This window comes from Mercenaria mercenaria, chromosome 15 (genome assembly GCF_021730395.1).
Source record: "Mercenaria mercenaria strain notata chromosome 15, MADL_Memer_1, whole genome shotgun sequence".
NCBI classification, from domain to species: Eukaryota; Metazoa; Mollusca; class Bivalvia; order Venerida; family Veneridae; genus Mercenaria; species Mercenaria mercenaria.
The window spans coordinates 1557754-1578067 of NC_069375.1; positions in this window are offsets into that span (position 1 = coordinate 1557754).

Here is a 20314-nt window from a genome sequence, read left to right on the forward strand (position 1 = left end):
CGGCTGGTTTTTGTCGCCTTTAGATTCAATTTGCCCGAACTTGACCTGGTAGGGATTGGACGCCAAGTCGGCTGGTATGAACTTTCCCGTAAGGGCTTGCTTTGGTATGCCGACGGCAGAGGCCCTATATACCCTCTGACGCTGCATGTAGGCCAATCTCCGGCTGCTTTGTGTCGTCTTTGATGTCAACACACCCGTACTATACCTAAAGTGAGTTGGGTGGGTTGGGCCTCCAGTCAGTTGGTATGACTCATTCCGTCTGTTATGGAGAGACGGAAGAGGCCTGAAATGTACGCCCATCTCCGGCAGATTGTTGTTACCTAATATTAAATTGTCCAAGTCCATTTTCGGACATCGTCGTCGCTATACCGGAGTATCCCCGGGGAAACCACTCCATTCGCCGAGGGATCCAACATTCCCCAACGCTCACGAGGTGAAAAGAAGTAAAATCTAAAAGAAGAGTAGTGCATGTCACCTCTGTGCCACAGTACCATAGCGTTAGACGGCATAGTGGCGCGTTCGAGGAGAAATCAACAGAAATGTGGCAAATGTTTGATGGATATCGTCAAGGATGTACTTAATAATCCATAATAACGTGCTGGAATCGAAACGATATATCTCAAACTGTGATTTGTGCGTGAATAGATGCGTATTATTATATCAATCTGGCTGCTCCCACGTGATGTAATTCCTTCGCATCTAAACTCCAAACAATAATTTTATTCAATTTGGGATATAGTATTATTTCTTAAGTACTGTATTCATGATCTGAGCCGTGCCATGGGAAAACCAACATAGTGGGTTTGCGACCAGCATGGATCCAGACCAGCCTGCGCATCCGCACAGTCTGATCAGGATCCATGCTGTTCGCTATTGGTTTCTCTAATTCCATTAGGTTTGAAAGCGAACAGCATTGATCCTGATCAGACTGCGCGGATGCGCAGGCTGGTCTGGATCCATCCACTGTATTGGTTTTCTGATGGCACGGCTCAATTACTCTTTAACTATTATTTTGAAATCAATACCCTAGTATTTGGTTGCTTTTTATCCGAAAGATTCATCTGATATCATTTATGCCCCGTTATGACATTTGTCATAGGGTTTAAATAGGATTGTTAGTTGGGCAAGTAGTGAACCACGGTATCCGTTCGTGGTCAAAGTTTTCAGGATCACATAAATCCATTAAATAATAGGACTGGGAAGTTTACCCGGTTAATCGGATCCCATTCGATTACTATGTAAAACCGGTTTCAGTTTTGCAAAACTGGTAATCGCTCTCAAACAATAAACACCACGAGTCGTATTTTATCTCTATACATTTCTTTGACCAGCACATAGATCCACAGTATATTTCTGCTAAAACACATCAAGAGAACATGTATAATCAATAGTCTCGAATTTGCTTGACGTGATATTTAAAATAAAATATACATAAATATGACTTATTAATTGTCACACTGCTTGCAAACGATAGTGTCAGTAAGTTTCTAATGGAGTCAGCTACTGGAAGTACATTGATACGGTCGTCAGGTCAATATGCCCACCGATTAACCGGTTCGATTCGATTTCAAACAAATGATTAACCGGTTTCAAAATTTTGAAATCCTCCTAGCCCTATTAAATAACAGGGGCAGGGGTTAAACTTCGTTGATTTATGAGTCTTACGAGAAAATGCTTTTATGAAGATAAAATGTTGTTTATTTCTATAACTATACTCATAGGAAGAAGACAGGACGGCTGCAACTGCTTTTCTGAGTGGGGCGCTCTACCTTGTGTCAAAATCTTTAGATAATCGAATGTGACGAAAATTTTCATCAAAACATTATTATTCTAACATATTAAAAGTGTTGTTCTTGTCATATTTCTGGAGTGCTTTAACGGGAGAGAAAACGTGTAATGATAGAGAGATTCTCGCGCTCACTTGCTGTTTAAACACATTTTTTTATATGTGCGTTCCGTGGCAAAGTCTAAACGTATTACGGCCCAAAAACGGATGAAAATCAACTAAGGTATTTCCTAGCATTTCACGGAAATTTAATGACGTTGAGGTACACTGTTTTCATTCATTTGAGTCGCGACATGAGAAAGCCAACAAAGTGGCTTTGCGACCAGTATGGATCCAGACCAGACTGTGCACTGCGCATCGCAGCCTGGTCAGGGTTCATACTGTTCGCTTTCAATTAGAGAAACTGTTAAGGAACAACATGGATCCTGACCAAACTGCGCGGATGCGCAGGCTAGTCTGGATCCATGCTGTTCGCAAATCTACTATGTTGTTTTTTTCATTGTGCGGCTCATTTTTTTTTTTCGCGTTTTATGCTAGATTCTAACACGACCTGCAAATAACCTACATACGTGTAGAGCAAAATTTATCTCGGGTTATTCTGCAATATACCACTCGCGTGCAATGACGTCGTCCGATCAGGGTTCGTAGCGCGGTCGTAAAAAATAGTTACCATTTTTTACTAACACTGTTTATACTAGTATGTCGTGTTTGAATCGGAATAATAAGTTCCCAAGTGTGATTTATTATAGAATAACCCGAGTTTTTCGTTCTTATGCGAAACAATATATTCTTACGCATAAGAACTCAAAACTCAGGTTATTCTACGATAAACCAAGTTTGGGAACTTATTATTTCTTAAATAACGTAAGCGCGTGTTCATTTCGTGTTATAACATTTTCATTACCTGTCATAAACGGACTTGATTAAGTCTGCTTACATATTGCTTCCTAAGGATCACTTCGCAGATTTTATTGGAAATTAAACAATGATTGACAACAAAAGCGATATCATGCGATGACCTTTAACAAAAATAAATAGGTAGATATATGAAAAATAAATGGAGGGAAATTGAGAATATTTCTGATTTATTCTCGTTTTCCGTTTGACTCAAATCCACATTTCTTAAGTACGCTGTCAAACTGGCAAGTAAAGGCACTTTTTGGGCGTCATTTTCATTTTCTCCAAGATTTTTAGCATATCCATGTTTTAATTGGAAGCTGACACGTACGAAATTAATATATTTTTTAAAAGACTTTAAAGTCTTATCCTGTGATATAAGTTTCTATGACGTACCTTAAGATTTTGACGTAATAAAGAGTCAGACTAACATATAGCGTAACGAAGTGTTTAGCAGAAAAAATGTCCATTTTTCGCGTATAGCCTTTTAACAAGTCGAGGAATTTTGTTTAAAAATTAATCATAAATGCGAAAATATATTTACTTGCGTTTGATAAACAAAAAATCGTGCGTCACCGATTTCGTTTTTCCAGTAAGACCAATTTGATTTCCCCACCCCGAGCTTAAACGCAAAGTTATTTGGTGGTATTTTTAAAGTTTTGCTGAAGGTTTCGGACGATTTTAGAAAACGTGTACTACTAAACATGCTGTCGACATTTTATCGTAAAACATACATTTAATGAAAAAATAAACTGAAATACAACAATTAACATTTCTAATTCGAAGTATAACAGAAAAAAAAGTCCAGACAATAGTCTTGAGCTGCGAACTTTCGGTTTTTATTTAAATCATAATTATTACAATTGCGCAGCACAAAAATCTTCTTTAGCTTTATTTGTATACGATATGAATGTGTGATTATAATGGAATACTACCATTTCAAAACTATCTAAAGCACAACGAGACTGTATATACATGTACAATATCAATGTAAAACATTATAACTACATGTGCACCATAGTTGTCAGATTGTTGCTATATGCATGAAAAGTAAACGGAAATATCAACAACTTGAACTTTTACACTATCGCGCTTGACCATCGAAGTGCCACCATTGTACTTTCGCATATAACCATCGCAGTGTCACCATTATACTGTCGCGCTTCGCCACCGCACTGCCACGCTTCATTATCGTAAGATCACGCTTCACCATCGCAGTGTCAGCATCTTTCTGTTGCTCGTCGCCATCACACTGCCGCGCTTCACAATCGTAGTGTCACCATCGTATTGTTGCGCTTCCCCATCTTTTCTCTGTTTATCGACTTTAATTTAATTTTGTATTGTGTAGTATTGTCTACTCTTTCCAATGATTAAATAATCAGAACGTTTTCCGGTACGGGTATTATTTTTATGAATACCACTAGAACAGATGGAATTTAAATTAAAATCACCTGGCTTCTGTTTTTAAACAGATGTCAGCAAGGCACTATTTAAATAAAATCCACCTGTATTGTGTCACTCAAATTTTTTTATGAGGTTTAAAAATGAATATCAACCGGTAGGGTGTTGTACAAACAAACATTACTTGACCGAGTGGTACATACAAGCAAATTCAAAATTAGTATTCAAAATTATAATAATGCGTATGGCACGCTTCAGCTCTTTTCATACTTCAAAATGTCCGATGTTTACTATCTACCAACTGATAAATATATGACGAATGACTGACTAATGCACATTCTCTAATCAGCCCCTGTGTCTATTTTTAGAACGACTTTATAAAACCCAGGTTTATAGTTAAAGGATTCGGACAAACATTGAGAGAGAGAGAGTGTGTGCTATTTATATAGACTCAATGAATTGTGTGATGCCTGTATGATGTTATACACATTATTTTTTTCTCTTTAAGAACTGTAAATGTATTTCAGACATGTCCTAGAACTCTGTAGACTGAATTACAGAAAATATTTACTTTGCCCGACGTTATTATTAACATGCAGTAAACTGTTTCACACCAAATTAAATTATCTTATTCATGTTGAAATTTAGATTGACTTTACTGAGGGCTATGACATTAGTTATAAGGAATAATAATTCAGGAAAACTTTAATGAAATCAAATCACACATTGTTCTGTATTATCAATGATGAAAGTAAACACACAAAAAAAATTTGACACTGATAGGAAAATAAAACATTTGTTATTGAAGCCTTTGATTGAAATCTATATCAATAAAAAAGTACATATACAATATATATCAAAATTACATGATGTAATCTGTTAATATAAAACAATTTTTCTTTGTTTTTTTAGAGTAAGAGTGGGGAGGTCATGGACAACTGTCTTACTTTGTAAGAAAATTTATTGTTTTGTTTAAACTTAAACTTGATCAGTATTTGAGCCAACTCAGTTGGACCAATCCAGATGTTGTGAGTTCGATCTCGGTGACAATTTGACTAGAGAGATTAAATCTGAAATAATTTGTTCTCGATCCAGATTGTCTGGGGAATTTGTATGACAGTAAACATTGACAGTAAACATTGCTTCAGTTAACCCTTATCCTGCTAAATTTCTATAATGCACTTGTCCATTTTTCAATTTGGACAGTACCATTGACTGTTAAAAGGGGTGCCTGCCAAAAATGAATTTGCTAAATTAATTGCAAACAATGTAGATCTTGATCAGACTGCACGGATGTGCAGGCTGATCATGATCTACACTGGTCGCAAAGGCAGAATCAATCGTGTCCAGCATGAGAAGGGCTAATAGACTGACGATACATAATCTAGGTAGGACTAAAATGATAATAATGCCACATCAAACAATAAAGAAAAAAAGAAAACAAGTAGAATTTGTCAGAACAAATGTTACAAATTTAAATACATAACAGAAATGAAACAATATTTTTTTCTGCGTTTTTTACAATCATTCAAGATTATATAAATAATACTGATGATTATCATGTGTAAAACTCTCTTAATTCAGATATAATTCATCAAATTCCTCCTTTATCTTTTGTCATTTTCCGTCCTAAACAAAAACAGTGATTGTTACAAAATACAATCCATTTATGTTAATGAACAAACATCATCTAATAACATCGTGGAAAATCATAGTATAAATTTGTCCAGCACCAATATTGCTAAGACCATTTTAAGAGCATTTTCTTTTTCTAATAAGAATATTGGCTAAAAGTCTCATAATTATGTATACATGATCAATTATTACATGTACATTTCATTTATGAGTCAATATTTAAAAAAGATATGAACCAAATGCACCAAATATTCAAACATCTTAGTGCATATGCATTTTAGTGCTTTAAATAGAAACACATTTTGCAACACTGGCCAAGTACATAATTTACTGTGAGATAAGAATGTACAAATGCTACTGTCCGAAAATCTCTGAGCCATAAATGTTTGTTACTAATAATAGGGATGACCGCATAAGTGTGACGTAGTGATACCTGTAATCTGAAAACGTGCTAACATATGCCATGTCTGCTTAATGATGGATATAAAATTACATATAATGTCTGCCTTATGATGGATATGTACATACATATATATTATATATAAGTAATGTCTGCTGAATTCGTATTTTGTAGGTACAAAAAATTAGGCAGACAAAGAATTTTATTTATTTTTCGTTTCTCAGTTTTTCAAGACGCGGCTTTTACTATTCAATTTTAAAAGGGTTTTCATTATAAATGTGTAAAACTGACCTCGAAATCTCAAAAAATACAATATATATATATATATACAATGTCTGCCTAATGCTGCTTTTTAACCTACGGTCTGCCTAATGAGGAAAGCAGGGTTATATATATATATATATATATATATATATATATATATATATATATATATATATATATATATATATATATATATATATATATATATATAAGGTACGTATATAAAACTCCATCATATTTTATAAAAAAACAGTAAAACAAACAAATTGTATTATTGTATTATTTCAAAATGTAAACTACCTGAAGATATGTGTACAATTGAAAGCGCTTGCAGTGAAGAATTAAAATAATTGAAAAAAAAAACCCACAGAAGTCTACTGCTGTTAATTCCTTGCAAATTGAACTTTTATATATATTTTATCCCTGCACAAGGATTTTTCTGACTTTTTTAATATATATATATATATATAATTTTACCAATGCCGGATTATGGGTCTTATTATATGTCCCCAACTCACGTTGTGGGATTCCATGGTGGTTTGTGGGATTTTATATTTTGACCCATAATCCATGATATTAAAATGGCTTTATTTTAATCAAATCGTCATTTCAGAATGAATTTTGAAAAAAAAATATAATGTTGACCCGTAACTTAACTTTTATATAATGTCACACAACCCGACATCTATTTTTAGAATTTATTTTTCTGACCGTGAAGTGTAATCCCGCTCTGTATATACAGTGTCCCACAAACTTTTATATGAGTTCCCATAAATTTAATACATAACTCAAAATGTATGTAATTATTATATTAACATAAATCAAATTTGTGCTTATGAACTTATATGTATTTTTTCAAATATTTCGTTGAAATATATAAATTTCGTACATGTAATTCATGTGTAGTTAAACGGACTATTTTGTAGCGTTGCGCAGTAATCTGCGTCTCAAAATGTTTCAGTGCGGCGCCCTACTATTCAACGATTAGAACATAGGAAGACGTTTCTGGAATTTTCGTGGTAAGAACATTATTTTTTTTTGTACAGATCCGACCAATGTTTGAACAAGCTATATAAATTTGTCGGCCTGCTTGTCCAGACATTTTCTGTCAACAAGTCTCTAACTTCGGAAGGAAACTCTTCGACCACACATAGTCATTTGGGCAGGTAAAGCTACGAAATGAGTGTCCATCGAAATAGAAGGGCTCCAGTGGGTAGTGCAACGAGTCATTCGTTTTCGAACGAAATGTGACCAAGTAGAGCGAGTGTACCAATAATCGAATGGTTTCGCGTACCGAACAAAAATAGATTTTTGTATTCTTCATTTGACACACTGTAGCATCAATTTTAAAACGTCGTAACATTAACCGTTCTTTTCAAGCCTGTCTTGGATGCCAATCCTGTGTGATTTATAACATATTCCAAGTTGATCACAACCGAAAAAACGTAAGAAAAAGTATGCGATTGTTGAATTTTTGGAGTCCGGTTGTATGGAAATTAGAGGATATGTGTATGTTTTCTTTGAAACTTATTTTTATAACGGGAATATACTTAATCCTTGAAATACTAGATTTCTCAAAGAAAAGGCTGGTTTATGAAATACAGCGTGCTCGGCATTAGCAGGGCCGTAGCGACCGGGGAGGGGGTATAATTTGACCGATTATGGAAATGATCTTAGCAATTTTTTGACAACGAGTCAATTTTAGCTGATTTTCATAGTGTGTGTCCCCCCCCCCCCCCCCCCCCCCACACACACACACACCCCCCAATCAGAAAATGCTTTCTACAGTCCCGATAAGGAACATAAATTTTACACTTGGATCTAATTCCGAACAAATAGTGAAAAAAATGTGAAAGAATAAATTAATTTAACGAAATGAAACAGTTTTTTTATTATTCTCTCATTAAACTATCTACCAAATCAGTAATTTAAACTTTGATATCTATAAACCAATGCACCAATACAAAGAAGTATAACATACAAAGAATGGCAACTGGCTGTAATCTCGCGTGATCTCGTGTCAGAGCGTGAATCGGCGTTATCTTAGTGAAGCGTACAATATGTACCTTTAAAACTACATTTAAAATACATGTTAGCTTCTAGAACAGCATTATTTTAATGTGAAATAGTCTTAAGACACAAAATACACGTTTCTCACCATCAAATGATGCGTGGTCATACGGTGATAATTAATTTACGGATGAATAATTGACCGTGTTCTTGTTTTGCATGCAAAATGGCGCGTGGAAAACGCTTTCATTCCGGTAAACGAGATCTCATTCAGTTGTCATGTTATTTTGGCGAGATTTGCTCTATATGCCTTTCAAGTTGCCGATTTATTTATTAGTCCCCTACTGGTTGAAAACCAGTTTCGGGGACTATAGGAATGCGCTTTTCCGTCATTCCGTCCGTCCGTCCGCAATTCCGTGTCCGGTCCATAACTCTGTCATCCATAAAGGGGTTTTAATATTACCTGGCACAAATGTTCCCCATGATGAGATGACGTGTCATGCGCAAAACCCGGCCCCTAGCTCAAAGGTCAAGGTCAAAATTGGAGGTCAAAAGTCAACAAGGCTTTTTTTCCTGTCCGGTCCATTACTCTCCCATCCATGAAGGGACTTTAATATTACTTGGCACAAATGTTCCCCATGATGAGTCAACGTGTCATGTGCAAAATCTGGACCCCTAGCTCAAAGGTCAAGGTCACAGTTGGAGGTCAAAGGCTAACAGGGCTTTTTTCCTGTCCGGTCCATAACTCTCCCATCCATGAAGGGATTTTAATATTACTTGGAACAAATGTTACCCATGACTAGACGACGTGTCATGCGCAAATTCCGGACCCCTAGCTCAAAGGTCAAGGTCACAATTTGAGGTCAAATGTCAACAGGGCTTTTTTCCTGTCCGGTCCATAACTCTCCCATCCATGAAGGGATTTTAATATTACTTGGCACAAATGTACCTCATAATAAGACCATGTGTCATGTACAACTTTCAGACCCCTAGCTCAAAGGTCAAGGTCACACTTAGCAGTCAAATGTTAACATAGCATGAACAGGGTCTGTTTCGTGTCCGGTCCATAACTTTGACATTCATTAAGGGATTTAAAATCACTTAGTACAAGTGTACCCCATGATGAAAGGACGTGTCATGCGCAAATCCCGGACCCCTAGCTCAAAGGTCAAGGTCACAATTTGGGGTCAAATGTCAACAGAGTTTTTTTCCTGTCCCGTCAATAACTCTGCCATCCATGAAGGTATTTTAATATTACTTGGCACAAATGTTCCCCATGATGAGACAACCTGTCATGCGCAAAACGCGGACCCTTAGCTCAAAGGTCAAGGTCGCAATTGGAGGTCAAAGGTCAATAAGTTTTTTTCCTGTCCGATCCAAAACTCTGTCATCAATCAAGGGATTACGACAATACTTGGCATAAATATTCCCCATGATGAGATGACGTGTCATGCGCACAACCCGGAACCCTGGCTTAAAGGTCAAGGTCACACTTTGAGATCAAAGGTCAATAGGTTTTTTTTTTGCTATTTTTGGATTGTGAACACAATAGATACAACATTTTGCAACCAACTTTAATAAAACTTGTTTTGGCATAATATCTCTGTTCATTTCGAAAACTGTCCAGATGCCATCTGTTATCTTTTTATCTCCGTGTCTTCACCGCCTTTATAGACGAACCACTTTTCGTCTCTGTATCGTCCCACAACCACGAATTAATATATACTAGATATATCCAACTGTCTATTATGACTGAAAAATCGCCTTACATTAGATGACTAGGCTGATGCAGTTTTGTACCTATTATCATGATTAAGGCTTTCTTTAAGTTTAATAACTGTTTTTAATTGTCTATAACGTTCATTATGAAGATTGAACAGCAGACGTCTGCATTGGAATTCTAGATCTGAGAGCTTGTCATAGTGTTTTTATACTTCCACGTTTTACATATGTGTGTACAGTCTATAATAATGTTAATTTTGTCCTGATCAGTAGATTCTTCCCAGTTATAATAATCAAGCTGCAACAGCTCATACTTTATCTCACTAATGATCGGTGGGTTCGTGGGTACCAGAGTTATGGCGCCTTAAAGGGCCAACATTTGCCATCTTTGACTTGTGAACACGATAGAGACAACATTTTGTAATTACCTTTAAGTAAACTTGCACACAATTTGTATTAGCATAATATTTCGGTTTCTTTCGAAAACTGGCCAGATCCCATCGTGGGTTCCAGAGTTATGGCCCCTTAAAGGGCCAAAATTTGTTATATTTGCTTTTGCAGCCGCATAGAGACTTCATTTATGGTTTGATTTGATACAAACTTGCAAAATATCTTCAGAATCAATAAATCTTGGATTCCATGATGAATCTGTCAGAACCAATCATAGGTTCCAGAGTTATTCTACATCTGATTACCTCCCCTGATTTTAATCAATTTGAAAATGGATTTATATCAGTAAGTACTTATAGGACTTATTTAAAATGTCATTATTGTAATTAGTTGGACTGAGACAATCAGGGTAGATAACTATGGACTGGTTTTATGTCAAATTACCTCCCTTTATTTTAAAATTGAAATGGGTATATCTGCGTTACTAATGAAAATATTAATCTGAAATTTCATTTATGCCATCAGATTGACTTGGACAATCAGTGAAGATACATATTGACTGAATTTATGACAAGTTACCTCCCTTTATTTTTATGTAAATGAATGTACCTTCTAGTAGCTTCTAATAAGATTGGTTTGAAAGGTTATTTATTTCTTCCTCTGTAAGAAATAGTCATAATAGATAAACCTTGATTGAATGATTATCGATATGAATACTTTTCATATATATTGTTGTAAAATTTTTAAGCTTGTCATCTGTATCTTCTACATGCATAAACCAATGCATGATTACCTCCCCTGATTTCTATAAATATGGATTAACCTCAGTAAGTATTTAAAGGACTCAATTGAAATTTCGTTATTGTCATTAGTTTGACTGAGACAATCATTGTAGATAATATTGACTGATTTTATGTCAAAATACCTCCCTTTGTTTCAAATTAAAATGGATGTATATCAGTAACCATTGAAGATACTGATTTGATTCGGACAATCAGGGTATATAACTGACTGAATTTATGACAAATAACCTCCCTTTATTTCATGTAAATGAATATACCTCAGCAGCATCTAATGAGATAGGTTTTAGTTGCTATTTAAGTCTTCTAGGGTAAAAAATAGTCATGCTAGTCTAAAAATGCAGCATTTGAGCCTAGGACCCTCAGACTTGATACGGAGAATTTTTTTTACTGATGATATTCAACGTGTATGCCTATGTGATCTATGTCAAAACTTGGTCTGATCATTAAGAGCAATGGTACTCAGGTGAGCGATATGGGCATCATGGCCCTATTGTTGTTGTTTTTTTTTTTTTTTTTTTTTGTTGTTGTTGTTGTTTTTTCTTGTTTGATTGTTTTTGTTTTTTTTTGTTTTTTTTCGCCTTTAATATATTTATACATACTAAAATCGTGTGTACAATTTGTATTTTCTATTCCAAATAAATGAGCCGCCAGATTGGTGCTAAGTGGCTTCAGTTATAGCAGTATGACCAAACAACCATGAAACAAGCTGCACATTTAATTACCGACAGTTCTATATCCCTCAGTCAGGCTGCAAAGCCCTTTAATATTCCTAAAACCACACTCCATGACCTTGTACACAACAACTGTAGTACGTACTAAACATGGAGGAGACCAGAGTCGCTAAATGGGTCCTTCATATGAGTAGGATCAATATGGATGTACTAGAGCTGATCTTTGTTACATCTTCCAGTGCAGTTTAATGGCTTATTTATGTGTCCTAGAACCATAATTATTATAATACCAATACTAAAATGACTATTCTCTAGAGAGTAGTCTTATTAGTACGCTTTTTATAATGGAGTAGTCATGTATTAGTATTTTTGTTAATTATGGCTCTAGGACACGGACTCAATCCACTCCTGTGCCAGACCCCTTTGGAAGGAGCCATCATTAGTAAAGGTAAAGTCACCTTCGAACATTCTTATCGATCCAACGCGCATTTAAAATGCAGACAAGTGTTTTTTCTTTATGTTCAAGTAAGAGTGGCAAGGTAATTGGATCAAAGGTAGTCCAACATGTGACGTTATTACCACTTTCATTACATTTTTTTCTGATATAACGTCCAACTCAGCCAAGTCCTTAAACAGGTGTTAATCATTTAATACTATTAGTGATTAACATCCGAATTCTAAGCTTACAGTATAAAAATAACCAAAAAATTAATTTTAATTTGCTGTAGGTAATTCAGAAATATTTTTCTTTTCGCCATTGATTACGCCGATTTTAAATAGTTGTTGCTTGTGATTCTCTGGACAGACCGTCAGGGGAGGTAACCAGTTTTAGAGTTATGGATTGGGTCTACATGTAGATATAGGGGAACTCACATCGTTCACCAATATGGCAACCTGGTTAGACAGATGGCGGCTGCAAGTGCTGCATTTTCTACGTTTAAAATACCATTTAAGACACAGAAAAGATAAATGGTTCTATATTTCAGCTTTTAAGGCGAGTTTTGTGTCTTTTCTTCGCTCACCAGAGCACAAAGTGCCCAAGGTGAGCTACTGTGACCTGTCATTGTCAGTCGTCTGCCACCCGTCTACATTTGCCTTGTGAACCAATATTTATGAAACTTGGTCAGAATAATTGTCTTGATGATTCTTAAGTAAGTTCGATTCTGGGTCAAGTGGGGTCAAAACTAGGTCACATGGTCAAATCAAAGGATAAGATTGTGAACACTTTAGAGGCCACACTTTTCACTCAATCTTTATGAAACTTGGTCAGAATGTTTTTCTTGATAATCTCTAGGTCCAGTTCGAAACTGGGTCATGTGGAGTCAATAACTAGGTCAGTAGGCCAGATCAAAGGAAACGCTATTGCACACACTAGAGGCCACAGTTGTGACCCAATATTTATGAAATTTAGTGCGAATGATTGTCTTGAAGATTTCTAGATCGTTTGCATCTAGGTCATGTGAGGTCAAAAACACGGTCACCTGGTCAAATCAAAGGAAAAACTTGTGAACACTTTAAAGGCCACAATTTTGACTCAATCTTTATGAAACTTGGTCAGAGTGTTTGTCTTGATGATCGTTAGGTCAAGTTTGAATCTGGGTCATGTGGAATCAAAAAATATGTCAGTAGGCCAGATCAAAGGAAAATATTGTGACCACTCTTGATGCCACAGTTGTTGCTCAAATATTTTTTTATTAAATTTTGTCAGAATGTTTGTCTTGATAATCTCTAGGTTAGGTTTGAATCTGGGTCTTGTGGGGTTAAGAAGTATGTCGGTAGGCCATATCAAAGGAAAAACTTGTGAACTTTCTAAAGGCAACAGTTTAGATTCAATATTTATGAAACTTTGTCGGAATGTTTGTCTTGATTTCTAGGTCAAATTCGAAACTGGGTTATGTTGGGTCAAAAACTAGGTCAGTAGGCCAGATCAAAGGAAAAGCTTGTAAACATTGTAGAGGCTACTGTTTAAAGACTCAATCTTTATGAAATTTGGTCGAAATATTTGTCTTGGTCTAGTTTTAATTTAAGTCAGTTTTGGCCAAAAACTAGGTCACATGGTCAAATCAAAGGTAAAGTTTGTGAACACTCTAATTCAGGCAACAGTTGTGACTCAATCTATATGAAACTTGGCCAAAATTTTTTTCTTGATGATCTTAAGTTACATTCGAAACTGGGTCATTTGTGGTCAAAAACTAGGTCAGTGGGTCAATCTTTCTTGAACATTGCAGTTTTCCGTATTCATGTTACTTCAATTAGCCTGAAAAACAATTTTGCAAATCAAAATAATAGTAAATTTTAAATTATTAAATAGATCATAAATTGTAGTATCAGTAGTGACGATTTCAGTTTTATTCATCTGTTATAAACAGATGTTTGTCCCTAATATTGATCAAAGGATGCCTAGATCTTATCGATTATTGATTATCAGTGAAAATCCACAGGCATACAAAGCAGATAAATTGATAAGTGGCTCCGGAATGTATCGGAAAATTGATACCGGTAATTAAGCGGCGATATGGCTGCAGGTATTAATGAGTTAAGGCACAATCTTTTTATCTGATACATGTATCAGTCTATATTTCAGAACTATACGTCGGGAAAATGCATATATTACTTCTTAAAGTAGTAAATTTTGACTGAGAACTTAACACTTTTGCAAGACCTTTATTGGTACACCAGATCTTTAAGTTCGTTTTGCTTTTACTTATTTCTGTTATTATTGAGATGGCTAATATTAAAACATCAACATGCGCGGTAACAACATAACAACATCCCTGTAAGTGGAATTCCCCGCAACTGAAATTACGTAGCAGGTGCGCCCGAAATAGAGAACTACCGGCCTTCGTATGGATTTCATATCATTTTAGCAGGTAAATTCCAGTCAGTGCGAGAATAAAGATAAGAAGCCAATGAAAAAAAGGGAGTTCTGTAAACACATGCTTGATTTACATGAGATGTCATGCTTGTCTGCGGATGTCTTTGAAGTAAGCTGGGTTTTTTTCGGGTCAATTTGGGGGCGAAGTTCGGCCCCGATCCCAGTGAGAAATAGTATGTTTCTTTCCAAATTCCCAATTGAAAGTTGAAATGCCTGAACATTTTAACATGACACCAAAAGTATGTTCCAAAATACAGTCAACTGTAGTTACTTCCCCTTAAGCCACGTCATTGAAAGGCATGATAATGCAAGCGTCTGCTGATCGTAAACATGCCGTCTAAAATTGTAAGTATTATATACTAAGTAAATCAATAAAAGTGATGCTAAAAGTACGTCAAAATTGATGTTTTGTTCGTCAGAGAAACCTTAAAACTTCAATTTCGTTTACCGCTAAAATTATTACACCTACAACGGATATGTCAATTTGAAACCAAAGTAAAAATAAAGAAAAACTAACAATAATAGCGTCAGTGACGACTGATTCAGATAACGGTCTACGTTAAAATGAAACATGAGATACAGTCATGTCTGTTGTATTGCAAACTCAATGAGAGATGAATATTTGCTTGGAGAATTTAAAAACAAAATATTTTTAATGAATGAATATGATAATTGTACTATCTTTTACCATAAAACTTGCCTAAAAAGTATTGTCAGTTCATTCATTCTGAAATATAGAATCCCAATTTGGGTATTTTACGACGCATTTTTTCCCAGTTGTAAAAGTCCCGGCCCCATTCCCAAACTAGTAGAAAAAAAACAACACTGAAACAAAAAAGTGGTTTATGCAATGACTGTTTTGGCATATTATGGCGACCCGATGTTACAAAATTGTACTTTTCATTTAATTTCTCTTAATATCTTATTGTAAAGTGATAAAAATGAGGAAGTTTGAATTTATTTTGTGTTAAAAGGGGCATCACTGAATATATCGATACATAAAGAAAGCGTATTGGTGTTAACCTGTATAATCATGCACAAGACCCAGACCCCTAGCTCCAAGGTCAAGGTCAAACTGAGAAGTCTAAGGTTCTTCTTGTCTGGTTCATATTTTTGCCATTTATTAAGGGGATTTGAAAATAATTTGAAACAAATATTATCCATATTGTCACGCTTATAACCCGGGCCTCTTAGGTCAAGGTCACGAAATGATGTGTGATTTTTGTTATGCATGCAGCTGTAGCATTTTTTGGCACGCTTCGGGGGTATTTGTTTATTTAAAACTTTTCAAACTGTTCATTATTTCCATCGATCGAAAATAGCCCGAGCGATTTTCCGAAAATCTATTCATAGCACAAATGTACCGTAGAATATTTTACCGATCGTTGCAAGTTACAGTTATTTTGTTGTATTCAAGTTTGAGTTACTGACAATAACACAGTTATTGTTATAAAACATTAATTATTTTGATTAAAAATCGTTTAATTTAAGATGATTAGAGATTCAAGTGCACTACTTTATAGAACTTTGTTAGTGAACCATATACGATGTCAACCGGCAACGTTTTATACCATTTATGAACTATGTTTGCATTGTTTACAAGCAACAATATTCCATAAATAGTATGTACTAGACAATCATAAAATAATTATTAGCCGTTAGAAAATTAAAATCAGTGGCATCTTTTACATTTTAAGTATCTGTTTTGTTTCCAAATAAAATCATCCACATTTAATACATATGTTTGGTTTACATTTATAAAAGCAACACTTGTTTTCTCAGCAATATATCGCGATATGTATCACGATACAGAGGTTGCGTATCGCAATATATCACGATACGAAATTTCCAGCGATACGAATCCCTAATGATCTCCCCTTCAATGAAATGGGCAAATACCATAGGAGAATTGGAGAGGGCATTTCCTTCCATGATTTTGTGACAAGGAAAATAGTTACTGAAGAAATTCGTAATAGAATTGCGTCGGTGGTCATGAAAAATTTCGTAGATGTTGTTTGTAAAATTCATGTGAAACAAAGTGAAAAAATGATAAAATTTACATCAACTTTGGAACATCTTTCTGGAAACTGACTTTCATTGACACACAGCTGATGGTTTATGCTTTAAATTATGCAATGTTCCCACATGCCTATCAATGTTGCTTTAAATAGAATACATGTACTTATTGTAGTATTTTAAGTTAATAATAATAACTTTGATACTGTACACACATTTTATAGAATGAATGACATTTTAATAGCTTCCGACAAAAATCTAAAAGGTTAAACTTTTGTTGTGAAAAACTAGTTGGAAATGTAAACTAGGAATGAGTCACAGACACGGATGCCCCTGCAACACGAGGTCACAAGCATGGTACTGCTCACAAACTAAAAGAAGGACCCTTGGCTATATGTTTTTTACAATATATATATATATATATATATATATATATATATATATATATATATATATATATATATATATATATATATATATTATATATAATAGAAAATATTAAAGTTACTCCTGGATAAGTATATAATAAATAAAAAAGAAAAACATCCAATGGGTTTCCTCTATCTGTATTTCTGTCAGATAGAGGAAACCCATTGGATGTTTTTCTTTTTTATTTATTATATATATATATATATATATATATATATATATATATATGGGCCGTTCCACGAGAAAACCTGTATTAGTGACATGATATAACTATTGCATAATTAGTAATTCTAATTACTGGAAAATCATTGTTTTTCTTATGTTGTTCAAGAAACTAGAAACTAATATATTGTAATTCAGTTATCTAAGGCAAATCAAATTCTACCATATTTTTCATATAAATGTTACTCGTGTTGTCGTGGCAACTGAAATTTCAAAGCACTCATGCATCATGAAAAATAGAGGTGTATAGATAAAAGGCCCGTTATGAAACTAAAAATATAAGGTTAAGGTTCCTTTCAGGACAAATGCAAATAAAGTGTGACATTGGGGTCCGAAAATGAACCGCTGTTAAGACATGTAATGCTAGTTTTATTTTAAAGGACATATATCAAAAAAGCGCAGAAAGTATACCTTTTTCTAACTAGAGGCAGCCTTCTTAAAGATTTATGGACTTTATACAGGACTAAGATGAAATATTTTTTCAATTTATAAAGCATTGTTCAACTGGCACAATATTATATAAACCATTATGCTTGCCATTATTTGTTCTTTATTCATTAGGCAAGAGCATGTAACAAACTTTCAAGCTATATTTCAGTCAAATTCAATGCGTTCTTGAAAAGATATGACAAATTAATGCCTGGAAAAGTAACAACAGAAAGAAATATACCTATAATTATTTTTTTCTTAGATGGTAATTGAACATTTAGTTAAAATAACATTTTAAATTACAGCTGTATCAAACTCCTTTCAAATAAAACCAACCTGGCTTTGATATTTAAAGGCGTTATTGAGCAGCGTCCAAACCAAATATTTTTGTTCTACCGTTATGGTTGGGACATATTACACTACTTGATAAAAAGGCAGAAAAATAGATTTTAACAAGCAACACTTTGTGCTTCATTTCACCATTAAACTAACAAAAGATGTTTAAACTCTTAAAAAACACTGAATTTGTTACAAAACAACTATGTAATTCATGGCTCAAGTCTTCCTGAAGATGTTAGTTGTCAGACACCTTCACAATAACAATAAATGCCTGATTCACACATCATAATTCTAGCTTAGTTCATCACAGTATTTAACAAGATCATTTCTTGATCAACACAACTGCTCAGAAAAAAGACAAAAAATAACACAATTAAGCTTTTAAGGCACACTATATCCCGTTATGGTTGGGACAAAAAGTTGAATGATGTTCAAGTTTTCCCAAAAGAACTTATGAAAGATTGAAAACACCTGCTACATAAATGAACTGTGTTAACTGACTTTAAAAATCATTTTGTAGATCAAATAAGATCCTTACAGGTCTTATTTTCAACAAGAGCTGTCTGTAAGGCAGCCAATGCTGAAAAATTCAAATTGTTGTCCAAGAATCAGGAATATTACCATAAATGTTAAAATTTCTATAGAGTTTCAATCCTGTGTATCTGCATTAGTTTGAAGTTTTCACACAGAACTTTAACCAGGATTTTCAGAGTCCAAAAGGGGTATAATTTGTCCAAAATGCACGTCAGAGTTATGGGACTTGATGGTATCACCTAGTTTTATAACCCGAAGACAAAGGTGAAGTGAAGACACAAGTGAAGTTTCAATTCAATATCTGCATTAGTTTTGGAGGTAATAACTTGCATGCAAAACTTTAACCAGGATTATCTAAGTCCAAAAGGGGGCATAATCTGGCCAAAATGCAAGTCAGAGTTATGGGGCTTTTACCCAGCGAGGTTGTTAATATACCTAAAACAAGAAAAGATAAGTCTCAAAGCTATATGTGTATAAGTAATAGCTATATGTACTTGCACGCAAAACTTTAAGCAGGATTTTCTAAGTCCAAATGGGGCATAATTTTGCCTAAATGCATGTCAGAGTTATAGGATTTGATGCTATCAATTAGGTTTATAACCCCGAAGACACATGTAAAGTTTCAATTCAATATCTGCATTAGTTTTGTAGACAGTAACTTGCATACAAAACTTTAACCAGGATTTTCTAAGTCCAAAAGGGGGCATAATTTGGCCAAAAAACAAGTCCGAGTTATGGAATCTGACCAAGTGAGGATGTAAATTGACTTAGAAAAAAAACAAAAAAAAAAGCTTCAAAGCTTTAAAGTGATAGCTATATATACTTGCATGAAACGCTTAAACCAGGATTTTTTAAGTCCAAAATGGGGGCATAATTTGGCCAAAATGCAAGTCAAAATTATGGGACTTCATTCTATCATCTAGTTTAATAATTGTGAAGTTTCAACTTAATATCTGCATTAGTTTTGAAGTCAATTTGCTTGTAAAACTTTAACTAGGATTTTCTAAGTTCAAAAAGGTGTATAATTTATGTCGGAGTTAGGGGACTTGACCAAGTGCGGTTGGTATTTGACCTAGAAAAAGAAAAAAATACGTTTCAAAGCTATATGCCTTTGAATAATAGCCATATGTATTTGCATGCAAAACGGTAACAAAGTTGTGACACCAACACCAGGATGAATAGAGTAGCTTGAATAATCGAGCTAAAAACAAGCAACTCTTCGCAAAATGAAGACTCTGTCAGTCAAAGTCATAATCCTCTAAAACTTTGATAACTAACAAGTTACTTTGAACAAACAAACTTTCAACAAATTCATAAAAAGACTGTACTCAAATGCAATGCATGTTTCTTGTGTAATGTACGTGAAAGTAATTAGCTTGTCTGTTTCGAACATTAACTTCAATCCATTGCGGTCTTCTACATGTAATACTCAATATTTGCTGAGCATTAAATTTGCTTCCACAGTGGAATACTATAGACTGATTCTTAGAA